Source organism: Hyla sarda, chromosome 1, assembly GCF_029499605.1.
Source record: "Hyla sarda isolate aHylSar1 chromosome 1, aHylSar1.hap1, whole genome shotgun sequence".
Lineage (NCBI taxonomy): Eukaryota > Metazoa > Chordata > Amphibia > Anura > Hylidae > Hyla > Hyla sarda.
Genome location: NC_079189.1, coordinates 53,471,888 through 53,488,807, shown reverse-complemented (window position 1 = coordinate 53,488,807; position 16,920 = coordinate 53,471,888).

Genomic DNA, 16,920 nt, shown 5'->3' with positions numbered 1-16,920 from the left:
CAACTTCAGCAGCTGATAATTATTGGAAGGATTAAGATTTTTTAATAGAAGTAATTTACAAATCTGTTTAACTTTCTGGAGCCAGTTGATATAAAAAAAAAATTCCTGGAATTTCTGGAATTTCTTTATCTATTTTAGATGTTGTGATCAGCTTTGATTGCTGCATATGAAGGGGTAACGTCGGACATTGGTGATCGACGCCTATGCCTGGCATTAGCGCTATCATCAGCCGGGACATACCCGGAAATAAGCACTGGGAAAGAGGTGGAGCATGAGCCCCTTAGCTACATTTTTGGACTGAAGTGGGATTCGGGCCAGGCCTACTGCAGTGTGTCTTTCATGGCAAAAAATACTCCTGGGTCCCTGGAAAGATACCTACACCTTGTGTAACCCTGCTCGAACCACAAGTAAACCTTTTTATGTTTGTGTACGAGAACTGCCTCCATTTTGGGTAATCTTTGCACCTGTGTGTGACTTTGCATATTGCACACACCCACCAAGAGCACCCAAAAACATCATTAGCCAGGGCACATACACAGGGAGTTCACCCAAGAGAACTACAAATACCAGTACAACCCATTGCCACTGTACAAGCTCTAGAAGTATGAGGGGTTCCTGTGGAAGTGCTCTTCCCATTGTGACAATAAAGAATTAGACTGTGGTCAACATGAGGGCTACTACCCCCTTTACTGTCCGGTCAGCCATATGAGGTGCCATATCATCACAAAATCTGAGATCAATAGTAAGGGACTATTCACACGGCGAAATTCCGCCTGAAATGAAAGCCCAATACACTTCTATGGGATTCCGCACTCCCGTTGACACTTCGGAATTTCCGCTAGCGGAAATTCCGAAGTGTCAACGGGAGTGCGGAATCCCATAGAAGTGTATTGGGCTTTCATTTCAGGCGGAATTCCCCACCGTGTGAATAGACCCTTACTATTGTTCCTAGACCCTTACTATATTTGTCTCTTTTATATGTGCCAACTTTTTTTTATATTTGTTCCCTTTTACCTTCTTGCTCCACATTACTTTTAAGCCTCTTGCTATTTTCTTTTAGCGTTTTAGCATCTGTAGACGAGATTAGAGGGAACATTGCACAGTCCCCGAGTGTTATCATCACAAGAAATGTCCGTAGTTCTGGAAATACAAGCTTGCTGGGTGAGGTAGATAGGAGCGCTCGCTGCTGCGGTGCCGCCTTGACTGACACACGTGAAGAAAAACACCGCAGGTGACATTTTGTTTCTTTGTTGCGGCTAATATGCAATCCCTTTAGTCTTCACATTTTCTGAGCAGATTAAATACTGTAATTGGAGCTCAGGCAATTAAATATGATTTCCCTAAAAACACACAATAACTGCTGGGAATGTGCGCAGGAGGCCGCAGCTTTTTCAAACGCGCACTTTTCAATATATATATATTTTTTCAGAAGCAAGAAAAAAAGAATATTTTCAGCTTGGAGCGTGTCATTTACATTGTTAATAATAATAGGAACATTATGCTATTTTGGATGCCGGTGCAGATTAATGTGTTGCTAACGTTTTATAAATCAATTTACGGATTGAAAAATTGCAATGTGTGTATACAAATAAAGAGCTCCAACTCCAATCTAGAAATATACGTACTGTACGGCCAAGATGCTTAAAGGGGTACTCCGGTGGAAACCTTTTTTTTTTTTTTTTTCTAAAACAACTGGTGCCAGAAATGTAAACAGATTTGTAAATGACCTCTATTAAAAAATCTTAATCCTTCCAGTACTTATTAGCTACTGAATACTACAGAGGAAATTATTTTCTTTTTGGAACACAGTGCTCTCTGCTGACATCATGACCACAGTGCTCTCTGCTGACATCTGAGGTAAGGTAAGTGTGGGTTTGGTAAAGGGGGCAGAGGAGTGTGAAGGGGACTGAGGGGGGGGGGGGGGAGTGGAATAGTGGAGAAGGACCAGGAGTGTTGAAGGGGGGGACTTAAAGGGGTATTCCACCCCTAGACATCTTATCCCCTATCCTTTGGATAGGAGATAAGATGTCTAGGGGTGGAGTACCCCTTTAAGGACCAGGGGAGGACTAAGGCTAAGTTTCCACAGAAGGCAAAAGCACAAGAAAAAAAATTCCAAAAAATTACCATAACACAGGAAAAAGCAGTAGCAGTTTTTCTGTGTTTTTGCAGGTAAAAAAAGGGGGAAACCTAGCCCTAGGGGTCTCTGTTAGCAGGAGTCTGGAGGAGGACTTAGGGGTCTGGGGGGCAGAGGGGTCTGGGGGAATTAGGGCTCGTACACACTACGAACTTCCACCAGCAGAATTTTGCTTGTTTTCAATAGGACGCTGCTGCTCTGTGCACCCTACGGAAGACACAGTGTGTGGTAGTATTATTTTTAGAGGACATGATGTTTGGCAGTATAATATACAGGGTACACAGGGTTTGGCAGTATAATATACAGGGTACACTGGGTTTGGCAGTATTATATTTAGGAAGCACAGTCTCTTGAAGGGTTATGATTGTTGTCTTTATATAGAGGATGAGGATCGGCTGCCAGAGTGAGGAACCAATGATGTCCAGGCGTCAAACTTTACAGAGAAAGATGGAGCTGGAAGAAGACCTGGCGTCTGGACCAGATGAAGAAGAAAAGGAAAGACAGCAGAGAAGACGTCTCCTGTGAGTCATTTTATGTTTGTGTATTCTCCTGACTCCCATTAAATCTCTCGTCACTTCTAAGTTTTGCAGTAATAATGGATGAATCTGTACCCCAATTTGAGGCTCTTGCTGTTACAAAACTACAACTCCCATAATGCCTGAAGCTCTCCAGACATAATGGGTGTTGTAGCTTTGCAACAGCTGGAAAGAGTGACTTGAACTGAAGTGATTTTAGACTATGCAGCCATTTTATTTTAACGGGAGCCTGACTCCTGTGACACCCACCAAAAAAAAAAAGGGGACATAGTCTAATATACCCAGGCCCATCATAATGAAGTGCTCCGTCTTCCAGGCAGTCTTAATCTGGCCCTGATTGAAGTAAAATCGTGAAATCGCGATTAATTGGTCCAAGCCTGAAATCCAGGCTTGAGCAATCCACTACTAGCAACACTGATCATCTCCATGTTAATGCACGGCAATGATCTGTGTATGAGACCAGTGTGTGCAGTGCTATAGCCACTTGAGGGAGCTATAACACTACAAAAGAAAGTGTGAAAAAAAGTTAATAAAGATAATTTAACCCCTTCCCTAATAAAAGTAAGGATCACCCCCCTTTTCCAATAAAACAAAAAAAAACTAAAAATGTGTAAATAAAAATAAACATATGTGGTATCGCTGCATACATAAATGTCTGAACAATAAAAATATATTGTTAATTCAACCGCACGGTCAATGGCGTACATGGAAATAAATTACAAAGTCCAAAATAGCATATTTCTGGTCATTTTTTATATCATGAAAAAATTTATAAAAAGCGATCAAAAAGTCCGATCAATACAAAAATGGTACTGATAAAAACTTGAGATCACGGTACAAAAAATGAGCCCTCATACCGTCCTGTACGCTGAAAAATAAAAGTTATAGGGGTCAGAAGATGACAATTTTAAACAGAAAATTTTTCCTGCATGTAGTTATGATTTTTTTCAGAAGTACGACAAAATCAAACCTATATAAGTAGGATATCATTTTAACCATATGGACCTACAGAATAAAGAGAAGGGGTAACTCTTGCCGAAAAATGCATTGCGTAGAAACAGAAGCCCCCAAAAGTTGCAAAGGGCATTTTTTCTTCAATTTTGTTGTACAATGAATTTATTTTCCATTTTACCGTGGATGTTTTGGTAAAATGACTAATGTCACTGCAAAGTAGAACTGGTGGCGCAAAAAGTAAGCCATAATATGGAATTTTAGGTGCAAAATTTAAAGCGTTATGATTTTTAGAAGGTGACAAGAAAAAAAGAAAATGCTAAAACTGAAAAACCCTGAGTCCTTAAGGGCTTAATTGAGTCATTAATTAAAACTAGCCAACTATAAACACTAAACCCCAAAGAGATGAGGCTACACAAGAAGAGGCCCGGACCAGCAACAAGATGGTATCACTCACACTCTTGACTGTATACATTATGCAGCCACATTGTACCCTGGAAAACTATTTTTTCTTTTTTAAATCAACTGGTGCCAGAAAGTTAAACAGATATGTAAATCACTTCTATTAAAAATCTTAATCTTTCCAGTAATTTTTAGGGGCTGTATACTAAACAGAAATCCAAAAAAGAAATGCATTTCCTCTGATGTCATGACCACAGTGCTCTCTGCTGACCTCTGCTGTCCCTTTTAGGAACTGTCCAGAATAGGAGAAAATCCCCATAGAAAACATATGCTGCTCTGGACAATTCCTAAAATGGACAGCAGAGGTCAGCAGAGAGCACTGTGGTCATGACATCAGAAGAAATGTATTTCTTTTTTGGATTTCTCTTTAGAATACAGCCCCTAAAAAGTACTGGAAGGATTAAGATTTTTTTAATAGAAGTGATTTACAAATCTGTTAATCTTTCTGGCACCAGTTGATTTAAAAAAAAAAGTTTTCCACGGGACTACCCCTTTAACCCCTTAAGGACGCAGGACGTAAATGTACGTCCTGGTGAGGTGGTACTTAACGCACCAGGACGTACATTTACGTCCTAAGCATAACCGCGGGCATCGGAGCGATGCCCGTGTCATGCACGGCTGATCCCGGCTGCTGATCGCAGCCAGGGACCCGCCGGCAATGGCCGACGCCCGCGATCTCGCGGGCGTCCGCCATTAACCCCTCAGGTGCCGGGATCAATACAGATCCCGGCATCTGCGGCAGTTCGCAATTAAAATGAACGATCAGATCGCCCGCAGCGCTGCTGCAGGGATCCGATCATTCATAACGCCGCACGGAGGTCCCCTCACCTTCCTCTGTGCGGCTCCCGGCGTCTCCTGCTCTGGTCTGTGATCGAGCAGACCAGAGCAGGAGATGACCGATAATACTGATCTGTTCTATGTCCTATACATAGAACAGATCAGTATTAGCAATCATGGTATTGCTATGAATAGTCCCCTATGGGGACTATTCAAGTGTAAAAAAAAATGTAAAAAATGTAAAAGTAAAAGTAAAAAAAAAGTGAAAAATCCCCTCCCCCAATAAAAAAGTAAAACGTCCGTTTTTTCCTATTTTACCCCCAAAAAGCGTAAAAAACATTTTTTATAGACATATTTGGTGTCGCCGCGTGCGTAAATGTTCGAACTATTAAAATAAAATGTTAATGATCCCGTATGGTGAACGGCGTGAACGAAAAAAAATTAAAAAAGTCCAAAATTCCTACTTTTTTAATACATTTTATTAAAAAAAAAATTATAAAAAATGTATTAAAAGTTTTTTATATACAAATGTGGTATCAAAAAAAGTACAGATCATGGCGCAAAAAATGAGCCCCCATACCGCCGCTTATACGGAAAAATAAAAAAGTTATAGGTCATCAAAATGAAGGGATTATAAACGTACTAATTTGGTTAAAAAGTTTGTGATTTTTTTTAAGCGCAACAATAATATAAAAGTATATAATAATGGGTATCATTTTAATCGTATTGACCCTCAGAATAAAGAACACATGTCATTTTTACCAGAAATTGTACGGCGTGAAAACAAAACCTTCCAAAATTAGCAAAATTGCGTTTTTCGTTTTAATTTCCCCACAAAAATAGTGTTTTTTGGTTGCGCCATACATTTTATGATATAATGAGTGATGTCATTACAAAGGACAACTGGTCGCGCAAAAAACAAGCCCTCATACTAGTCTGTGGATGAAAATATAAAAGAGTTATGATTTTTAGAAGGCGAGGAGGAAAAAATGAAAACGTAAAAATTAAATTGTCTGAGTCCTTAAGGCCAAAATGGGCTGAGTCCTTAAGGGGTTAACTAGCGCTGTTAACTCCTTCCTTGCTGGGATGGCGCATAGCGCTCAGCCCAGCAAGATGTTACAGTAAACCAGCAGTTTCGCTGGTTTACAGTGAGAAAAGAGTTAGGTTGCGCTGTGCACTTTCACTGCCGGTTCACAGTAAACTGAACACTTTCCGAAAGTTCACTCTGAACCAACAGTGAAAGCTTGCTCAACTCTTGTCATGAAAAGTGGAAAAAAAACTAGACATCATATAACTCAAAACGAATTCCATCTTATATTCAGTTAATAAAAGAAGGTAAAGACTATAACAGCTGCGAAAACACCTCTGAGAAGTTTCCAAAATAACTGATTCGCTGACTTAATCATTTATGTGCCGCAATCATCCTGACTCCACTATAGTCCTTCCATCTCGGTTAGTGCTAACATTATTTCCCAGCGCCCTCAATAATGTCTCAATTAATTACGGACAATTTGTTGGGCAGAGTTTATTTAGAGGAAAACAATATTCCTGTGCTAGTCGTGAAGTCCCTGCTCTACGGGAAGTTATTAGAGTAGCTATATGATAGAGTACTGATAGACCTGCTGGGAAAGGAGTCACGAACAGAAATCGCTAATGTTTTCAGTGGACTTTCATCAATTCTTTATCGATACTAGACAGCAAAGGCGGAGGCATGGGATTGGGTTTTCTTCAGAAAATATCATTTACAAATTAGTATTATTTATGGACATACAGTAGCTAGAGGTGGACTGGTTGATGTCAGGGACTTTTCCAACAAGAATGACTAGGGCAGTGAACTAAAGAAAAACCTCTTCATGATTATAGGAAGAATTTTTGGACAATGCTTATAGTCTTTTGTTGGCTACTATTTTAGCCTCATAAAGCTACAGCTTTGATCAATGATTACAGCTTATCAAAGCTTTATCTTTCTGATGCTCTGGGATGTGATGCTCTGGTTTCTTGGGTCATAGCTAGAGTTAAAGGGGTACTCCGGTGGAAATTAATGTACGGTAATCTAATAAATGTTTAATATTTGACACAACTGTTTATCTATTATCTCCTTATTACCCTATTCTTTATCCTTCATTTCTTCTTACCTTTTATCTTATACCCCTAGCCTGGCAGGACTGCTCCATTTGTTTATTTTTAGTATTTTTTGGCACATTGGGTGGGTGCAACGCAGTATCCTCGGTTTTATGTAGAGCTCCCAATCCTGCATTTTTAGTAATTTACAAATCTGTTTAAAGGGTACCTCTAATTAAAAAAACTTTTGATATATTATAGATTAATGTATGCAGAATAACTTTACAATTGCATGTTATTAAAAAATATGCTTCTTTCTATTTAATTTTCCACTTTGAAGAAATGACCACTAGGGGTCTCCCTACCAGTCCTGGCAGCAAGCATTTCAGACTCATGCTGGAGTCCTAAACACTATGAGCTGCCAGTCTGCTTTGTTCACAAAGGAGAACACTCAGAGCTACCAGCCTGCTTTGTTCACAGCCTGTTTGGCTGTGAACAAAGCAGGCTGGCAGCTCTGATTGTTTAGGACTCCAGCATGAGTCAGAAATGCTTGCTGACAGGACTGATCGGGAAAAATACAATAGAAAGAAGCATATTTTTCATTAACATGCTATTGGAAAGTTATTCAACATTCATTAATCTAAAATATATCAAAAGTTTATTTGATGAGAGGTACCCTTTAACTTTCTGGCGCCATTTGATTTGAATTTTTTTTCACACCGGAGTACCCCTTTAAGCAAAAGTTACAAAAATTTGTCTTGCCGGCCTCAGCGAACAAACAGGTTCTACACAAACTGAAATTCAATAAGCCTCAAAACACACATATAACACTGCCTATGGGCTCAAAAGCCCTGTATATCACTGCCAGGATCACCTAGAAATGTATTGAAGTAGTTTTAAAATGGTTTTAAGTTAAAGAGTACCTGTCACCAAACTAATCTTTTAAATTATTCCTCATGTAATTATAATAATAATGTATTATAAGACACTTTGCTATTTACTTGCTGTTAAAATTCTCAACCTTTATTTGTTTTTAATGTGATTAAAAAAACGGCCACTAGGTGGCTCTGTTCTGTTCGCTGATTCAAGTTAAACCGTTAGTTCGGTCTCTTCCCGGCCTGGCAGGAGACCAAACTCGGGAAGTGTGTGCGGGGCATGGCGAGGCACAGCTCTCACTAGCTTCAGTGATGTTGCGCTTATTGGGCAATGCCTACTTTCTCCTGCCGGGACTCACATAGTGTGAGCAAGAGGAAAGGTATAATTATAATGCAGAGCTTTTTAAAGCTTTAAGTTGTTAGGGAATATAATCTAAGTTAGTTTAGAAAATTTGGTTTGATGAATGGTACTCTTTAATGTCAAAGTTAGGGTGACATAATGCTAACTAAATGCTTGTTAAAGCACACATCATATTTTGTATTCCTTTTTAGACTAAAATAAAGGGGCTTAATTAATTTGTTTTTATTGGCAGATTTCCAAGCATTCCAAAAATTATCTCTTTAAGGGAGTTGCAACAGGATTGGTGTCCGAAAAAGATTTGGAGATTGTTATATTTTTGGGGGATTGTCAATCACCAACTTGTCAAGTGGTGGAGAAACTGCTAGACAACTTTTACACTTTTAATGCAGATTTGTGTGTGCATGGTGGCTCAATTGTTAGCAATGTTGGCTTGCAGCACTTGGGTCCTGGGTTAAAATCCCACCAAGGACAACATCTTCAACAAGCTTGTATGCTCTCACTTTGTTTGCGTGAGTTTCCTCCGGGTGATCTGGTTTCCTCACACACTTAAAAAAACCACATATTGATAGGTTAGACTGTGAGCCCCGATGGGGACAGGGAACAATTTGAGTGTACAGCACTGCGGAATCTGTGTGCCCTATATTATTAATTTAGCTACAAATGTAATATGTTTGACCATACCCAGAAAATACCTGTAACTTAGCCTTAAATGCATATTCCACTTTTAGACAATGAACAATCAGCTCAACCCAATATGCCAAACTGCCACATGGACTGGTGTGGACATCCACTATGGTCCACATGCAATATGAATATCAACAATTTAAATCGATCAGCATTAGGTGAAAATATAGATGAGGTGTTTTGGTCGGAATGTCCAACCTTACTCATACCATGGCCATACCATACTACGTTTGTTACGCCTAGCGCTCCGGGTCCCCGCTCCTCCCCGGAGCGCTCACGGCGTCTTTCTTCCTGCAGCTCCCCGGTCACTCCCGCTGACCGGGAGCGCTGCTCTGTCATGGCCGTTGGGGATGCGATTCGCACAGCGGGACGCACCCGCTCGCGAATCGCATCCCAGGTCTCTTACCTGACTCGCTCTCCCTCGGTCCTGTCCCGGCGCGCGCGGCCCCGCTCCCTAGGGCGCGCGCGCGCCGGGTCTCTGCGATTTAAAGGGCCAGTGCACCAATGATGGTGCCTGGCCCAATCTTCCCAATTTGCTTAATTGGCTCCCACCTGTGCACTCCCCTATATCTAGTCACTTCCCCTGCACTCCCTGGCCGGATCTTGTTGCACTTGTGCCTAGTGAAAGCGTTTCCCTGTCTGTTCCTAGTCCGTGTTCCTGACCTCCTGCCGTTGCCCCTGACTACGATCCTTGCCGCCTGCCCCCGACCTTCTGCTACGTCCGACCTTGCTTCTGCCTACTCCCTTGTACCGCGCCTATCTTCAGCATCTTCAGCAGCCAGAGAGGTAAGCCGTTGCTAGTGGATACGACCTGGTCACTACCGCCGCAGCAAGACCATCCCGCTTTGCGGCGGGCTCTGGTGAAAACCTGTAGTGGCTTAGAACCGGTCCACTAGCGCGGTCCTCGCCATCCCTCTCTGGCACAGAGGATCCACTACCTGCCAGCCGGCATCGTGACAGTAGATCCGGCCATGGATCCCGCTGAAGTTCCTCTGTCAGTTGTCGCTGACCTAACCACGGTGGCCGCCCAGCAAGCCCGTCAGATCGCCCTTCTAACCCGTCAGCTGTCGGAAATGTCCACCATTTCGCACCAACTTCAGTCGCAACTTCTCCAGCAATCTTCTCCTCCGCCAGCTCCTGCACCTCCTCCGCAGCGAGTGGCCACTCCTAGCCTCTGCCTGTCCTTGCCGGACAAATTTGATGGGGACTCTAAGTATTGCCGTGGCTTTCTTTCGCAATGTTCCCAGCACTTGGAGATGATGTCGGACCAGTTTCCTACTGAAAGGTCTAAGGTGGCTTTCGTAGTCAGCCTTCTGTCCGGAAAAGCCCTGTCATGGGCCGCACCGCTCTGGGACCGCAATGACCCCGTCACTGCCTCTGTACACTCCTTCTTCTCGGAAATTCGAAGTGTCTTTGAGGAACCTGCCCGAGCTTCTTCAGCCGAGATTGCCCTGCTGAACCTGGCCCAGGGTGTTTCTTCCGTTGGCGAGTACGCCATTCAGTTCCGTGCTCTTGCTTACGAGTTGTCCTGGAATAGTGAGGTTCTCTGCGCGACCTTTAAAAAAGGCCTATCCAGCAACATTAAAGATGTTCTGGCCGCACGAGAGACTCCTGCTGACCTACATGAACTCATTCATCTAGCCACTCGCATTGACATGCGTTCTTCCGGATGGCGTCTGGAGCTCCGCCTGGATATGGACTTTGTTCGCACGAAGCGTTTTTTCTCTCCGGCTCCTCTCTCCTCTGGTCCTCTGCAATCTGTTCCTGTGCTTCCCGCCGCGGAGGCTATGCAAGTTGACCGGTCTTGCTTGACACCTCAAGAGAGGACACGACGCCGCATGGAGAATCTTTGCCTGTACTATGCCGGTACCGAACACTTCCTGAAGGATTGTCCTATCCGTCCTCCCCGCCTGGAAAGACGTACGCTGACTCCGCACAAAGGTGACACAGTTCTTGATGTCAACTCTGCTTCTCCACGCCTTACTGTGCCTGTGCGGATATCTGCCTCTACCTTCTCCTTCTCTACTATGCTCTTCTTGGATTCCGGATCTGCAGGAAAATTTTTTTTGGCCTCTCTCATCAACAGGTTCTACGTTCCTGTGACCAGTCTCGCCAGACCCCTCTACATCTATTGTTTTTACAATAAAAGATTGGACTGTCTCGTACGTTTCCACACAGAACCCCTCCTAATTTGCATCGGACCTCATCACGGAAAAATTGAGTTTTTTTTTTCCTCAGGTTCTTTGGCCCCAAGAAGAGGGGGAGACCCAAGGGGGGGGGTACTGTTACGCCTAGCGCTCCGGGTCCCCGCTCCTCCCCGGAGCGCTCACGGCGTCTTTCTTCCTGCAGCTCCCCGGTCACTCCCGCTGACCGGGAGCGCTGCTCTGTCATGGCCGTTGGGGATGCGATTCGCACAGCGGGACGCACCCGCTCGCGAATCGCATCCCAGGTCTCTTACCTGACTCGCTCTCCCTCGGTCCTGTCCCGGCGCGCGCGGCCCCGCTCCCTAGGGCGCGCGCGCGCCGGGTCTCTGCGATTTAAAGGGCCAGTGCACCAATGATGGTGCCTGGCCCAATCTTCCCAATTTGCTTAATTGGCTCCCACCTGTGCACTCCCCTATATCTAGTCACTTCCCCTGCACTCCCTGGCCGGATCTTGTTGCACTTGTGCCTAGTGAAAGCGTTTCCCTGTCTGTTCCTAGTCCGTGTTCCTGACCTCCTGCCGTTGCCCCTGACTACGATCCTTGCCGCCTGCCCCCGACCTTCTGCTACGTCCGACCTTGCTTCTGCCTACTCCCTTGTACCGCGCCTATCTTCAGCATCTTCAGCAGCCAGAGAGGTAAGCCGTTGCTAGTGGATACGACCTGGTCACTACCGCCGCAGCAAGACCATCCCGCTTTGCGGCGGGCTCTGGTGAAAACCTGTAGTGGCTTAGAACCGGTCCACTAGCGCGGTCCTCGCCATCCCTCTCTGGCACAGAGGATCCACTACCTGCCAGCCGGCATCGTGACAACGTTTGAGTAAGATTGGACATTGTGACCAAAACGCGTCATCTGTATCGTCATTTTCTGTTCATGTCTGACTTTAATAAAGAGAAGCTTTTAATCTGAGGAACTGCGCTGGACATTTTCTCCCTGTTGTTCATATTCCATGTTTACCCTGAAGACTTTTCATGCGTCTTGATGTTATACCTGGCTACAAATGCTTTGTATTGTATTCGTGAAGGCTTTCTGGGATCAGTAATTTCTGGGATCTTCTAAGCACTGTCTGATGTCTCTCAGCCTTCTCTCCAAGATGGTGGCCACAATGCAGTGCATATAGTTTTATCAGTCTCTCAAACCCAACCCTATGCTGTCTCCTGATTGGCCTTGAATCTGTATGTAATATAATGCAAGCAATGATTGGCTATCCTGTGTTCATGTGATCTTGCTGCTAGCTGCGAGATATGCTGGGCTATGCTGACGTCATCTAAGTGTTCCTCATCTCTACTCTCATAATCGCGCCATTGGTAATCCCACACAAGCGGAGTTTGACAAAATTTTTATGTTCGGCAAGCCGTTTATACCCCGAAGTTCTGAGCAAGAGCAGGTTTACTAGACTTGCTTATCTTGAGGCTTAGCATTCATGTGGATGTTACTTACGTTACCTTTATAATATTGGTTGGGTGGGTTTAACCCCTTGGGTACAAAGCCCATTTTGACCTTAAGGACAAGGCCAATTTTTGTTTTTGCACTTTCATTTTTTTCCTCCTCCCCTTCTAAATATGATAACGCTTTCAAATTTCCACCCACAGACCCATATAAGGGCTTGTTTTTTTGCGTCACCAATTGTGCTTTGTACTGAACACTTATTTTATGACATAATCTGTGGCGAAACAAATTTTTTTTAATTTTTGGGCGAAATTAAAAAAATATGCCATTTTGTAACTTTTGGGGGCTTCCATTTCTACACAGTGCACTTTTCCATATGGTTACAAGGATACCAAATTTATGTAGGTTTTATTTTATTTTACTTATTAAAAAAAATATAACTACCCCTATAACTTTTAAATTTTTCCGCATACAGGGCTATCTGAAGGCTCATTTTTTGCACCATGGTAGTAATGTAGTTTTTATCGGTACCATTTTTGTTTTGATGGGACTTTTTGATCACTTTTTATTAAAAAAATTTATGGTATACCAAAAATGCACAATTTTGGACTTTGGTATTTTTTTCCGTGTACGCCATCGACCGTGCGGTTTAACTACCCTTATATTTTAATAGTTCAGACATTTACACAAGGGACAGTACCTCATATGATTATTTTTATTTTTTATTTTATTATTTTATTGTTAAATTGGGAAAAGGGGGGGATTCAACTTTTATTAGGAAGGGATTAATAAACTTTCATAAACTTTTTTTAACACTTTTTTTTAATTTATTTTTTGCCCCATGCAATCTTTTATACCATGCAATCTTTTAATTGCATATACTGATCAAAGCTATGCCATAGCATAGCATTGATCAGTGCTATCTGTGCTCTGCTGCTCCAGCCTGCTGAGCAGGCATGGAGCAGCAGATCACAGATCGGACAGCGAGGAGGCAGGTGAGGACCCTGCTGCTGTCCAGTTAGCTGATCGGGACATCGCAATTTCCCCACGATGATCCCGGGACATTATACTTTAGTTTTTAGATGCCGCAATCAACTTTGATCGCTGCGTCTAAAGAGTTAATGCTGGGCATTGGCCTGATCGGTGGTGCCGGGCATTAATCCTGGGTCTTGACTGATGATAGCAGTCGGGACCCACCGGGTTTTTAAGCACGCTCTGCTCGTGAGCGCGCTTCAAACCCCTGGAACAGGAAGAGGGCATACAGGTACGCTCTCCGTCCTAAGTACTGGGACGCGAAGGCGCATCAATATGTCCTCCGTCCCCAACAGGTTAAAATAATTCCTTTTTTTTTGTTTATTTGACAAGCACTGAAGAAGAAAATAAGAACTTAGTAGATTTTTTCATCGTGATTACAGGAATCTTCTCTGATTAGATGAATTTGCAAAACAATTTTAGCTGATTAATTTGAATTAAATAGAAAATTCTGACAAGGGACAAATGTTATGGAGCATATTTGCAACTTGTCTGAATTTAAAGTAACAGGATGTTTACTGGGTTGTACTGATCAGTCCATCAGTTCTAAGTATTGTAGAGCAAAAAGTGCTTCAAGCATAATAATGCATATAAAGTGCAGGCAGAGGTATCAGCATTCAATGTTGCTCGGTGATCATAGCACAATGCATCAGGGGCACACCCTTGTAGTGATAACTCATTACAATAGTTCATTCATATCTATCTATCTATCTATCTATCTATCTATATATATATATATATATATATATATATATATATATATAGAACAGAAGAATGCAGCAGCACACTGCCAGCACAGGGATATAGGTGAAACATGAAAATGCAGTTAAAACATGGAGAGCTATACAGCTATGGTGTAATAGATGCAAATGTGAAACTATGAGATAGTGAGGCACTTAGCTCGCATTCTATGTCTATATATATATATATATATATATATATATTATCCTACAAAATCAATTGTTATAACAACTAACTGTATAATATCTACTGTATAAGCAACCTTACAAAAACACTCTTAAAACTGCATTTTTCATTCATACTTTTTGGTATTCGTGTGTCTAGTTCTGTAATCAAGTATGTCTCCCTCTGGAGCAGGTTCCATTGTGCTCAACTTTTGTGTGAACTGAAATTTGTTCTAAAATTTGCCATTAGAGATCTGTAACATTGTGTCCCTTATCATTAAAAAGACATGCTACCATTGTCTATAGATGTTTGACTGACATGACCAAACCCCCACAGGCATTTAAAAAGGTAAATAACATTACTACTAAGGCAAGTAAAAAATCCTTTTGCTGAATGTTGTACCCTTTAGACTTGTGATGAATAACATCCCCTTTAATGATGTTATTACGATTGGCACAAGATAAACATGCAAATGTTCCTTTACGGTGAGATGATAGAAAGGTTCGTCTGTCTTTTTTCTTTTTACATGCATCATTCCGTACATCGTACAACAGAGGTTCCTGAAAAAAGAACAAAATTTAGTCTTGAATTTAAATGGGTAGTCCATTGTAAACATCTTATCCCCTATCCTTTGGATAGGGGATAAGATGTTAGATCGCGGGGGTCCGGAAAACTGGGGACCCCCGCGATCTCCACTGCGGCACCCCTGTCATTCGGTGCACGGAGCGAATTTTGCTCTGTGCCCGATGACCGGCAATGCCAGCCGCCACACCCTCTCCATTCAAGTCTATGGGAGGAGGCATGACGGCTATGTACTAGCCATCATGCCCCCTCCCATAGACATAAATGGAGTGGGCATGGCATGACATCATGAAGGCAGAAGCTGCAAGCTACCCTATTGTTCCTATTACTTTCATGATGGCTCTTTGTCTCAATGTAGTACTCCAAATTCTTCCCACCTTTTCACCTTCTTTTGCAATAATTTTTTATTAGAACCCTTTTCTACAAATTTCTTCACTTGTTTTTTTTTGTTTTGTTCCTCTCTTCCCCCCACTCTTGACTGCAGTGGCTGCCTAGGTAGCAGACATGTGTGCCACGTGCAGACACATCTGCTAAAAGGCAGCAAGGTGTCATGTGACCCCACCAGAGAGTACCGCAGAGGAGAACACACCTTTGCCTCTTCCCTGCCTGCTGTTAACAGACTCCTGGTCCGTAGTCTCTCTGATGGCCAGTAACCTGGCAAACAAATGCCTCCTGACCTATCTACACTTTAGAGTTTAAAATAGCCAAAGAAATAACCTGGTATGCTATGGAGAAAGGGAGTAATTGTTACCATGCAAAAGCTCTGCATAATTCTACTAAATGACTACTAAATGGGACTTTCTAGCTCCTAAACTTTTATTTGCTTCACTAAGGTGCAACTAAATGTATAGAAGAGGGTTCCCCAACCAGTGTGCCTCCAGCTGTAACCTTTGGTGGTCCTACCATGCTGGGAGTTGTAGTTTTGCAACAGCTAGAGGCACCCTGGTTGGGAAAAACCGATGTAGAAAGATGCAGAATTTCAGAATTTCTCTTGTTCTTCTTTGTCTACTGATAAGATGATAGATGCATTTTATAAATGCAATCTTTGAAATATACGTGCTAACTTCAGTGACGTTATACCAAATTACTGTCATAAAATTACTTTTCACATGGGTTAATTACTTGCTCCTATTTCATTATTACAAGCCATGAAACAATGTCCATAGCAGCCATCAAAACACAAACTGCTGCGACTGCAATTTCTATTACCAGGTGTGAAGAACGTGTTATCCTCCAAGTTCCTGGATGTGCTTCAACTTGCATCCATTGGAATGCAGCTGGTGCATTATTGACCCCCTACTGTTCATCCGCTACGTGTTCCACACAAGGGACAAAGGGAATATCATATTCCAAAAGCAGCAACATGCTAAATCAATTTGTCAGTTTGACCACATTTATTTAGGAGGGTGCTAGATACATTTCCGTGAAGAATAACTGGAGAATGTCAAAACACAAAGTACTAAGAATAGATGCTATAGTATTGATATTTCATTGAGAATATTTAAAGGGGTACTCCGGTGGTAAATTTTTTTTGACTATATGGCATCTTCTTTGTAAGTTTAGTTTTTTTGCAATATACATGTGTTATATGTTTTGGCAGCATGTGAGTGTTTTTCTTACCTGTTTGTTGGGCAGGAAGTTCTGTAGTTCAGAGGGTTTTCTTTTACTGTTGTCCACAGTTCTGAGTCTGTTGTGGACAAGATGTCACAGATACATTCGGTATTCGGGTACATTCGGTAAATTTTTTATTTTTTTTGGGACTTTAGCGATCCTAAAAAATTATGGCCATACCTTTTTTATTAAAATTTCGTAGGGTACCATAAAAAAATCATAATAAAAAAGATACAGTAGTGATGGAAAAAATTGTATCTAACAAAATGTATCTTTTTTATTATGAAATGTTTATTCATTTTTAAACAGGGATCAATTTATGTGAGCGGGTAAAGCACTAAAAATGTAGCCGACAATAG